Source organism: Balaenoptera musculus, chromosome 3 (genome assembly GCF_009873245.2).
Source record: "Balaenoptera musculus isolate JJ_BM4_2016_0621 chromosome 3, mBalMus1.pri.v3, whole genome shotgun sequence".
NCBI classification, from domain to species: Eukaryota; Metazoa; Chordata; class Mammalia; order Artiodactyla; family Balaenopteridae; genus Balaenoptera; species Balaenoptera musculus.
In genome coordinates, this window is record NC_045787.1 from 91,595,405 (window position 1) to 91,607,999 (window position 12,595).

Here is a 12,595-nt window from a genome sequence, read left to right on the forward strand (position 1 = left end):
CAGTCTTGGACATCACAAAAGTAAAACTTTGGTGGCATTCTTATAAATAACTAAAGGTTAACCAGGTGAAGAAACGAGAAAATTCTTGCTCCAGACAGAAGGAAGACCATGTGTATGTGTCTAGAGGCGAGAGAGAGTACAGAACTGTTGAGAGGTTATAAAGCAGGAGAAAAAGTCATCTCTAACCTTCCCCAAAGGGGGAAAACTGCATTTACGTTTTATTTAGTTGAATAATTGTGAGTAAAGAGCTTTGTTTTTTTATCTAGATGAGCCTTTTCCTCTTTGAAGCACCATCTTGGTGGGTTAACTTCACTCATGGAACTGCTGAGTCATTTTCTATGGAAATTTATGTGAACTTATAAAATGTGCATAGTAAGGCATGTTATAAAAGTTTCTAAATTATCCTTGAAATCTTTTTTTTTTTTAGTTTTTAAAGTTTCTTTAGGGCTTCTAAACATATAAATAACTCTCATTCGATTATCTCAATCTACCTAATAAAATTAATTTTCACCTTCTACTACTGTTTTTTTAAAAATTGTCTTTAAAACTTGCTACCTTTAAAGCAACAATTTCTTTGTTAAAAAAATCAGCAAAAAGAGTTTTAAAATAAAGTATATTTTTATAAAGTTTAAACTCATAATATGATAAATTTGGTTGAATTGTTTTCATCAACATGCATTTACATAATCTTTGGTAACTTCCGGGCATATTCCTTCATGTTTATTAGTTATTTTTAATAGTCATCTGAAAGAAAGGTTAGAATTGTTATTCTCCAAAGATTGAATAACCTGATGGGCTGTAATAAAGTTAGAGATTTTTTTTCCATCTTATATGAGAGTTTGCACTAAACTTGGGCCTGGTATAAAGAATCTCTGACTTTCCAGTTGTTTAACACTGAGTCAACAACTATGAGGTATAAGATTTTATTTAGCGGTTATTTTTAAGCTGAAGTCTACAGTCAGATACATGAAGTTATTTATTTATTAATTTTTTTATTTAAGATAAATGAGATTTAATTACCTTACATGGAGCCTTGTAAAGACATCAAAATTTGCCAGCCCACATTTTTTAAAAAATAGACTTTCCAAGTCACAAATTCCCCAGCACAGCCTGTTCCTTCTCCTCCAGCCAAAAGCCACATCAAGTCTGGCTGTCCTTGGAGGTCCAGGCAGGACCAAGGCAGGTCTCAGGGCTCTTCTTCAGGAAGCGTGATCTCTGGGGTCTTAACTCCAACACCAGAAACCTCCTACTAAATCACACCTTCCTACCCCATTCATACATATGAATTCAGATCAGACTTGTGAGACAATCCCACAGTTGGTCCATTTCTGAGGATAGGGTCAGAGGGAGCCATTCGAACTCATAGTAGAGAAAAACCAGTTCCTGTAAATAAATATCTAAGGCAAACTTTTGGATTGGCACCAGAATCCAAATAGGGCTAGGAGGCCTGAATTAGATGCTTAGTATCCTTCCCATGTTGGATCAAAAATTCAAGGCTAAGCTGCTCTCCAAGGCTGGAGGTTGTTAAGAATTAAGCTGAGTAGTTCATCCCCCACCAATAACACTTGGTGGGAAATTATTTTTCTCTTCTTTATTCTTCTCCATACCCTTGTCAACGTACTGATTTACTACAACAGACTATGTATACACATTGTAGATCTGTTATCCATGGAAGAGCATTGGAGGCCTATTCCTTCTCTGCAGTGGACCTGTGATTCTTCTTGATGAAGGGTGGTACACATTTTTTTTTTAAACATCTTTATTGGAGTATAATTGCTTTACAATGGTGTGTTAGTTTCTGCTTTATAACAAAGTGAATCAGTTATACATATACATATGTTCCCATATCTCTTCCCTCTCGCATCTCCCTCCCTCCCACCCTCCCTATCCCACCCCTCTAGGTGGTCACAAAGCACCGAGCTGATCTCCCTGTGCTATGCGGCTGCTTCCCACTAGCTATCTATTTTACATTTGGTAGTGTATATATGTCTATGCCACTCTCTCACCCTGTCACATCTTTACCCCTCCCCCTCCCCATATCCTCAAGTCCATTTCTAGTAGGTCTGTGTCTTTATTCCCATCTTGCCAACTAGGTTCTTCATGACCTTTATTTTCCCTTAGATTCCTATATATGTGTTAGCATACTGTATTTGTTTTCTCTTTCTGACTTACTTCACTCTGTATGACAGACTCTAGGTCCATCCACCTCACTACAAATACCTCCATTTCATTTCTTTTTATGGCTGAGTAATATTCCATTGTATATATGTGCCACATCTTCTTTATCCATTCATCCGATGATGGACGCTTAGGTTGCTTCCATGTCCTGGCTATTGTAAATAGAGCTGCAATGAACATTTGGTACATGACTCTTTTTGAATTATGGTTTCTCAGGGTATATGCCCCAGTAGTGGGATTGCTGGGTCATATGGTAGTTCTATTTTTCGTTTTTTAAGGAACCTCCATACTGTTCTCCATAGTGGCTGTATCAATTTACATTCCACCAACAGTGCAAGAGTGTTCCCTTTTCTCCACACCCTCTCCAGCATTTATTGTTTCTCGATTTTTGATGATGGCCATTCTGCCCGGTGTGAGATGATACCTCATTGTAGTTTTGATTTGCATTTCTCTAATGATTAATGATGTTGAGCATTCTTTCATGTGTCTGTTGGCAATCTGTATATCTTCTTTGGAGAAATGTCTATTTAGGTCTTCTGCCCATTTTTGGATTGGGTTGTTTGTTTTTTTGTTATTGAGCTGCATGAGCTGCTTGTAAATCTTGGAGATTAATCCTTTGTCAGTTGCTTCATTTGCAAATATTTTCTCCCATTCTGAAGGTTGTCTTTTCGTCTTGTTTATGGTTTCCTTTGCTGTGCAAAAGCTTTTAAGTTTCATTAGGTCCCATTTGTTTATTTGTGTTTTTATTTCCATTTCTCTAGGAGCTGGGTCAAAAAGGATCTTGCTGTGAATTATGTCATAGAGTGTTCTGCCTATGTTTTCCTCTAAGAGTTTGATAGTGTCTGGCCTTACACTTAGGTCTTTAATCCATTTTGAGTTTATTTTTGTGTATGGTGTCAGGGAGTGTTCTAATTTCATACTTTACATGTACCTGTCCAATTTTCCCAGCACCACTTACTGAAGAGGCTGTCTTTTCTCCACTGTATATGCTTGCCTCCTTTATCAAAGATAAGGTGACCATATGTGTGTGGGTTTATCTCTGGGCTTTCTATCCTGTTCCATTGATCTATATTTCTGTTTTTGTGCCAGTACCATACTGTCTTGATTACTGTAGCTTTGTAGTATAGTCTGAAGTCAGGGCGCCTGATTCCTCCAGCTCCATTTTTCGTTCTCAAGATTGCTTTGGCTATTCGGGGTCTTTTGTGTTTCCACACAAATTGTGAAATTTTTTGTTCTAGTTCTGTGAAAAATGCCAGTGGTAGTTTGATAGGGATTGCATTGAATCTGTAGATTGCTTTGGGTAGTAGAGTCATTTTCACAATGTTGATTCTTCCAGTCCAAGAACATGGTATATCTCTCCATCTGTTTGTATCATCTTTAATTTCTTTCATCAGTGTCCTATAATTTTCTGCATACAGGTCTTTTGTCTCCTTAGGTAGGTTTATTCCTAGATATTTTATTCTTTTTGTTGCAATGGTAAACAGGAGTGTTTTCTTAATTTCACTTTCAGATTTTTCATCATTAGTGTATAGAAATGCAAGAGATTTCTGTGCATTAATTTTGTGTCCTGCTACTTTACCAAATTCATTGATTAGCTCTAGGAGTTTTCTGGTAGCATCTTTAGGATTCTGTATGTATAGTATCATGTCATCTGCAAACAGTGACAGCTTTACTTCTTTCCGATTTGGATTCCTTTTATTTCTTTTCTTCTCTGATTGCTGTGGCTAACACTTCCAAAACTATGTTGAATAATAGTGGTGAGAGTGGGCAACCTTGTCTTGTTCCTGATCTTAGTGGAAATGGTTTCAGTTTTTCACCATTGAGGACAATGTTGGCTGTGGGTTTGTCATATGGCCTTTATTATGTTGAGGAAAGTTCCCTCTATGCCTACTTTCTGCAGGGCTTTTATCATAAATGTGTGTTGAATTTTGTCGAAAGCTTTCTCTGCATCTATTGAGATGATCATATGGTTTTCCTCCTTCAATTTGTTAATATGATGTATCACGTTGATTGATTTGCATATATTGAAGAATCCTTGCATTCCTGGAATAAACCCCACTTGATCATGGTGTATGATCCTTTTAATGTGCTATTGGATTCTGTTTGCTAGTATTTTGTTTAGGATTTTTGCATCTATGTTCATCAGTGATATTGGCCTGTAGTTTTCTTTCTTTGTGACATCTTTGTCTGGTTTTGGTATCAGGGTGATGGTGGCCTTGTAGAATGAGTTTGGGAGTGTTCCTCCCTCTGCAATATTTTGGAAGAGTTTGAGAAGGATAGGCGTTAGCTGTTCTCTAAATGTTTGATAGAATTCGCCTGTGAAGCCATCTGGTCCTGGGCTTTTGTTTGTTTGAAGGTTTTTAATCACAGTTTCAATTTCAGTGCTTGTGATTGGTCTGTTCATATTTTCTATTTCTTCCTGGTTCAGTCTCGGCAGGTTGTGCATTTCTAAGAATCTGTCCATTTCTTCCAGGTTGTCCATTTTATTGGCATAGAGTTGCTTGTAGTAATCTCTCGTGATCGTGTGTATTTCTGCAGTGTCAGTGGTTACTTCTCCTTTTTCATTTCTAATTCTATTGATTTGAGTCTTCTCCCTTTTTCTCTTGATGAGTCTGGCTAATGGTTTATCAATTTTGTTTATCTTCTCAAAGAACCAGCTTTTAGTTTTATTGATCTTTGCTATTGTCTCCTTCATTTCTTTTTCATTTATTTCTGATCTGATCTTTATGATTTCTTTCCTTCTGCTAGCTTTGGGGTTTTTTTGTTCTTCTTTCTCTAATTGCTTTAGGTGCAAGGTTAGGTTGTTTATTCGAGATGTTTCCTGTTTCTTGAGGTAGGCTTGTATTGCTATAAACTTCCTCTTAGCACTGCTTTTGCTGCATCCCATAGGTTTGGGTCATCATGTCTCCATTGTCATTTGTTTCTAGGTATTTTTTGATTTCCCCTTTGATTTCTTCAGTGATCACTTCATTATTAAGTAGTGTATTGTGTAGCCTCCATGTGTTTGTATTTTTTACAGATCATTTCCTGTAATTGATATCTAGTCTCATAGCGTTGTGGTCGGAAAAGATACTTGATATGATTTCAATTTTCTTAAATTTACCAAGGCTTGATTTGTGACCCAAGATATGATCTATCCTGGAGAATGTTCCATGAGCACTTGAGAAAAATGTGTATTCTGTTGTTTTTGGGGGTGGTCCACATTTTTAAAACCACATGAATCTCCCTCTTTCTCCCTGTATGGAGAAACTCTGGGCTAGCAGGAAACAAAACTATGTTGTTGTTGGGCTTCCCTTGTGGCGCAGTGGTTAAGAATCCGCCTGCCCATGCATGAGACTCGGGTTCGAGCCCTGGTCCGGGAGGATCCCACATGCCGCGGAGCAACTAAGCCCGTGCGCCACAACTACTGAGCTTGCTCTTTAAAGCCCACAAGCCACAACTACTGAGCCTGTGTGCCACAACTACTGAAGCCCACGCGCCTAGAGCCTGTGCTCCCAACAAGAGAAGCCACCACAATGAGAACCTTGCACACCACAACAAAGAGTAGCCCCCGCTCACCACAACCAGAGAAAAAGCCCGCATGCAGCAATGAAGACCCAACGCAGACAAAAATAAAAATAAAATAAAATAAATTAAAAAAACATAAAACGAAAAACTATGTTGTTGTCAAGGCTGTATCATCAGAGGCAGCAGTACCCATCCACAGGGAGAGTTGGCTATATGTGCTCTTTGATAAACATAGCTATTCCTGTCCCTAATATATAGGCATATGTATGCCTATATACAGGGATAGATACACATAGCTATTCCTGTCCCTAATATATAGGCATATATATGTTCTCCACACCACAGCTTTTTATTTTGAAATTTCAAACCTACAGAAGAGAGGCAATAATAATACAATAACACTCATATAGTCTTCTCCTAGACTCACCAATTGTTAACATTTTGTCACATTTGCTTAATCTCTCTTTCTTTTTGCTCTCTCTGTAATAAACACACAAACATTTATTTATTCATTCAACCATTAATTCATTTACTTGCTAAAACATTTGAGAGCTAATTATGGGCCTTGCCATACTTTACCTCCAAATACTTAAATGTATATCTGTTAAAAAATAAAATAAAACAAGACAGTCCTACATAAATGCAATTATCACATGAAACAATATTTATATAGTACTATTATCTGATACACAGTTCATATTCTAATTTCATCAACTGTCCCAATAAGGAACTGTACAGTTGTTGGTTTTTTTTCTTTTTAAAGTCTGGGATCCAATTAAGAGCAAGTATTGGGGCTTCCCTGGTGGCACAGTGGTTAAGAATCTGCCTGCCATTGCAGTGGACACGGGTTCGAGCCCTGGTCCGGGAAGATCCCACATGCCGCGGAGCAACTAAGCCCGTGCGCCACAGCTACTGAGCCTGTTCTCTAGAGCCTGTGAGCCACAACTACTGAGCCCAACGCAACCACAACTACTGAAGCCCGCACACCTAGAGCCCATGCTTTGCAACAAGAGAAGACACCGCAATGAGAAGCCCACACTCCGCTACAAAGAGTAGCCCTCTCTCACCGCAACTAGAGAAAGCCCGCGTGCAGCAACAAAGACCCAACACAGCCAAAAATAAATAAATAATTTTAAAAATAAATAAATTTTTAAAAAAGAAAAGATTAAAAAAAAATCTCAGAAAAAAAAGAGCAAGTATTGCATTTCATTGTAATGTCTCTTTAGTCTCCTTTTTATCTAGAACAATTCCCCAGTCTTAAATATTTTGTATTTAGGTGACATTGACATTTTTTGAAGAGTCCAAACTAGTCGTTTGTAATTATTCTTTAATTCAATTTGTCTGATTGTTTCCTCGTGATTATTTTCAAGGCACACAGTTCTTGTCAGGAATACTACATAAGGGATACTGTGTCCTTCTCAATGTATCGGTCAGGGGGCTCACATTTAAAAAGTTACTTGATTCTTTTTTATTCTCTTCTGTGTGGTTATGTTATTTATTTGATATAACTAGGTTCATTTATTTCTGCTTGCATTGGATTCTGGATCCCCCTATCCTTTATTATTTAACTTTATTATTTAATATATAAAACATTAACATGGCTCAAAATTCAAAACTATATAAGGTGGTGTAATCAGTGAAATCCTCTTCCATCCTCTACAGCTTCTACTCTGTTTCTTATTATGTACAACAGATTTTGTATATGTAACAGATTTCTTCCTATACCTATAGATTTATATACATAATATATGTCTTCCTATACATAATAGATTTCATTGTTTTATTATTGTTTAATGTAGTTCAAATTGTTAATTGTATCTTTTATTGCATCTGGATTTTGAGTCATAGTTAGACATTTTCCTTACACTTTTTGTCTTGAAGGAATTTACTCATGTTTTCTTCCAGTCTTTTTATGGTTTCATTTTATTTTAACATTTAGATCACTGATCTATTTTCAGTTTATTCTTGTATATGTGAGTTATCTTTTTCCAACTGACTGTCCAGGTGTTCCAAATCATTTATTAAAAAGTCTATTCCCCCAATGTTTTAAGATACTACCTTCAACATATACTAAATTTCCACATGCTATCTCTTTCTAGATTTTCTATTCTGTTCTATGGTTCTAACTAAGCATTCATGTGCCAGTACCATATTGTTTTAATTCTATAGATTTCTGTTTAAATGTCTAATGGAGTAGTCCCTCTTTCATTTTTCTTATTTTTCTCATATAATCTCATCTCTATTCTTCTTCATTAAGCCTTTCCTGACCATTCCAGAAAAGGTTTCATAGCAAGTTTGGAATCAACTTGTTAGTTCCAGAGGCGGAAAAAAAGATGACTAGTTTCACTGGGGTTGCATTACATTATAGATTAATCTATGGAGAAGTCATATTTTTATGGTCTTTATTTGTCTATTCAAGAATAGGAATATCTTTATTTGATCAGTATACTTTTATGTCACTGAGGAGGACTTTCACATAACTTGTTAAGGTTATTCTTGTATATATTATCTTTTGTGTCTATGCATGATTTTTAAAATCTTCCCTCTTCCAAATGTTAACACTGATATCTGTGAGGGACATAACATAAAATGAATCAAAAAAATTCTATCAGGAAATATAACTGATAATACAGCCAGGGGATTTTTATATGAATAGGGCTATTAATAATGCTGAATATTCTTGCTTTGTGACAATAATAAATGTTAATATGCATTTCAAATGCGACCTTGTCTTTCCCACTTGCATCGACATAAATGCTCTGAGCAATAAAAGATAAACTTAACACTCCTGCAAAGGGAGAACCCCAAACATTAGAATATTATCAAAATGAGCAGGTAATTAAAAGGAAACAGATGAAAGCCATCAGGAAGAAAATCATGGTAAAGATGTGTACAGCATTTAGATACATCAATTAGCTGTCTGGTGAATGTGTATTTTAGACAAAATACTCATTTGGTTCCTTGTGACTGTATGTCAAACTGGATTTCTTGAAACCTCTCTGAAATAGTCTTCTCCACCTTTGGTAATCACCTCTGTCAGTTTTTGCCAAGATCTCTATTTAAGGCTTTTCCTTTGGAGGGTTCACCTACCTTTATAAACTCAATTTCCTATCCAGATTAAAACAAAATCCCTATTATTAGACTTGACCGAAGTAATAATTTCTTCTTCTGACCTCTGACTGTATGACTGGTAACAATGGCACTTAATAATTTCCACGGACTTGCTCCACAGTTGTATTAAACTCGATCTTACCTAAAATCAAATTTACGTCTGAAATCTTAATTTTTTTCTTTGACACATCATTCTCCAGTTTTTTATTCCACTGGTTCATAGTCAGTTACAGTCAATCGGTCACCAAATTCTGTGACTCTTCCATCACATTGATTTCTTGCTTCTGTTATTTCACCTTCATTCTTAGGGTCATTGCCACAGTCTGGTCCAGCATTGATCAAAGGGTCCACCTAAGGATCCCACAGTCCCTTGCAGCCCACTAAATATTCCTGCAGAATGTTTTGTATTGTCAGAGAAAAGAAAAAGCTATGAAATTATTTTTTCATATACCTTTGTGTGTTTTAAATATAAAATTAATTCTAATTAAAATACATTATGTTTTAAAATAATTTCTGGTCCTCTAACATGTGCTGAAGACATGTCAGTTTGCTTTGGCTAATGTTCAGGTAGTTGGGTGGACCTTAGCTGATATTTTTCGTACTATTAGTTTGTTATTTTTTACATTTGTTAAATATTATTTTTAAAAGTACTATGCTGATCTAGGCCCTTGCCATCTCTTACCTGGAACTCTGTGGTATCATACTTACTGTCTTTCCTGCTTCCCATATTTCATTTCAACACTCTCTCCTACATAAGGTACCAAGTCCGTTTCTTAGAAACATTCTGTTCTCCCTAATGTTTTCAATACTAGATCTTATCCTGAAAGTCTTTAACAATTTGGAGATCACCTGATTAATGATTCACCTATTTTTTTTGCCCAAGACAAACCATCTTCCTACTGTCCTTTCCAACACTGTATTTGACACACTATTAATGTTTTTATTCATTGGATTCTTTGCCTTAATATTTACGATCCCGCTTAAACTTATGCTCAACCAAATCTTATTTTTCCTTTAAGGCTCTATTCAGTTCTTCTAAAGCCTTTCCTGACCACTCTAGGCAGCAGTGTCTTCTCCTAACAACCTATATTAGTGGTTCTTAATCAGAGTTACTCATCAGAATCCTCTATTTTACATTAAAAATTTTTAAAGTATAGATGCTTGTGTCCTCTGTCTCTAGATTGTGATTCCATAGGTCTGAGATATATAATCTGGGAAACTTGTTTTTTAAAGTTCCACCAGTGATCAGAGCTGGCTCCATAATTTGCAGGATCCCCCACAAAACAAAAATGCTGGGTCCCTTGTTCAAAAAGCAGGGGGAAAATGCCATTGAAAGTACTAAAATATAAAGCTTTTTCTTTTTTTTCCGTGATTCTCTCTCTCTCTCTCTCAAGTTACCATGTGTAGTTTTTTACCTGCTATTTAAGTTTGTTATTTAAAAAGTATAAAATTTTAAGTCGTTAGGGTGAATTTTATTGTTTATCTTTATATTGTACAATGCCAGTTTTTAAATGCAAATATAAGGGTATCTAGTTCAATTACTACTCTATAGCTTATACTGCATATGTAGTTTTCTTATCAGAACAGTTGGAAAACTTCACAAACTAACTCAACAGTTCTTTCAGTTCTTGATATGCACACATTCTATCAACACTCTCTACCTTCCACTTACTGAGGAGCAAAGAAAGACCGAAAGGAAAAGGACTTAGGAAAAGTTTTAACTTTCTCTTTCCTTTATGTCATCATTTTATGCGTGTTTGGTGAACACAGGGAAGTAACACAAGTAAGAAAGGAAATTATATGATTCCATGATCACCATTACCTACTTTCTGCAAATTCTGGAAGGTAAGTGGACTATTGGCTAGGTCTTGGGAACATTTTATTTACAAATAATTTCTTAAGAAAATAACACTTTTCCTGGTTCGGGGTTTATTGAACCAGAAGTAAGTGACTATAAACCTCTGGACCAAACCTAAATCAGAAATAACTGGTATTAGGCCCAAATATTTTACTCCTTAATGGAGATATGGACCTAAAAATCTCAGATTTTCATGCAAACATTTGCATATTCAGTACAAGAGCAGATTAGAAGCATATAGGAAACCTAGGCACTAGAAACAGCAAGACTACAGCCGAGGGAGAAAACAAAAGAGAAAGGTTTTAAAGTAATTGTATTATGGAGTCAGTTATCTTAGGGTAAAAGATCTTCAACATCTGTCAGTCCCATGTGGGATTTAACATTTGATAATGCCAAACCTCCCAGGAAATGTTAAAATAGCTATAGTACTCTCTATTGACCAAGGTGTGGAATTTTAAAATCCATTTCCGAAGATTTTTGTATTTCATTTTTAGAAAATTTGGGCCTTAAATAATTTAATTTCTCATTTCTCTATGGTCTTATGTAAATAGGAGTTCAATCATATTTGTTATAATTAAATTTTACCTGTCTTTCAAGATCCAGTTGTACCAAAAGAAATAATCTTTTCAAATAACCATTTATTATATTCTTCAGGTCAAAATATCTAAGTTAGGTCATTAAATTTAAGGGGAAAGCTGTATCATTATTTAATTAGTTCCCAGTAATCTGTGCTTAATGTAAAGTTCCAAATAATAACAATGTGTAAAAGTGACAAAATGAATGATTTCTCTCTTTCTGGCAGACTTGATATCTTTTCCTATCAGTCTTGTCTTTCTGAACTTTATACACATTGCTTAGTTCTCCTTTTACCTAGACTACTTCCCTTCTTCCATAAATGTGTTCTATTGAATTGTCTAAAATCTACCTCTTGCTATTACACTCTTTTTTCTAAGAAAACCAATTTTTCTAAAGAGGATAAAAGTCCCATCCTCATCAGGGCATTTGCAGTTGGAAGGCTATTCTGACTCATTCAGGCTGCTACCAGCTCTAGCACTTCAATTATCTTATTTAGTGGACTCATTTCATTTGAACATAAAGATGGCACAATTTTGGACTCGTTTGACATCTGAGACACTGCAATCCAGCAGCCCTGCTTCTGGCCTTCCCAGTTTAGCTGCAGAGACTCTAAAACTCTAGCAAGATTATCAGCTTTATATTTGTATCAGAAAGTGCATATTTAAGTGACGGACTTCATAAATTCAAGGGAAGACAGCCCAATCCAGAAGATGGTACTTGCAAAGTCTGGACTCTTGCTCAAGCGTCGTCTTTTTCTTCTCTAAATTCTAGTATATATATAGACTTGATCCTGAAAGTGTTAGCACCTTTCACAGGATAACAATTGGGCCAGTATTCCTCCACCTAATTTTAAGCTATAAGTAAAAAAATTCAATTGCAAGAAATAAAATGTCACAGTATAAATACAAGCTATGAGCTTTTTTTTAACCACTTTTTAAAAATTGAAGTATAGTTAGTTTACAATGTTGTGTTAGCTTCAGGTTATGAGCTTTTCAATATTTTTTCTCTGGCACCTGAATGGTGCCTGACTCATAATAGGTGCTCAAAAATAAATATTCGTAGAATGGGTGAATTTTTGAATCTCAATTTTCTTCTCTAAGCTGTCCCATAGTCCATGTGTATTTACCACTAGTGAGTTTTTTACTTTCATTTCTTTTCTTTATTTAGTTTTTGCAGATACTGCAATTGTGTTTTCTTATCTCTTTGGTAAACACTGTCATTCCCAAGACTCCACTGTTTCTCTTAGCAGTATGGATCCCACTGATTCTTCAGTTTTCAAAATTATTATCCAGTTTTACAGCAGGAACAGCAACCCCCTAAATACAACTTAGTTCTTATTTATCAGTTTGGTAGTTGTTTTAAAGG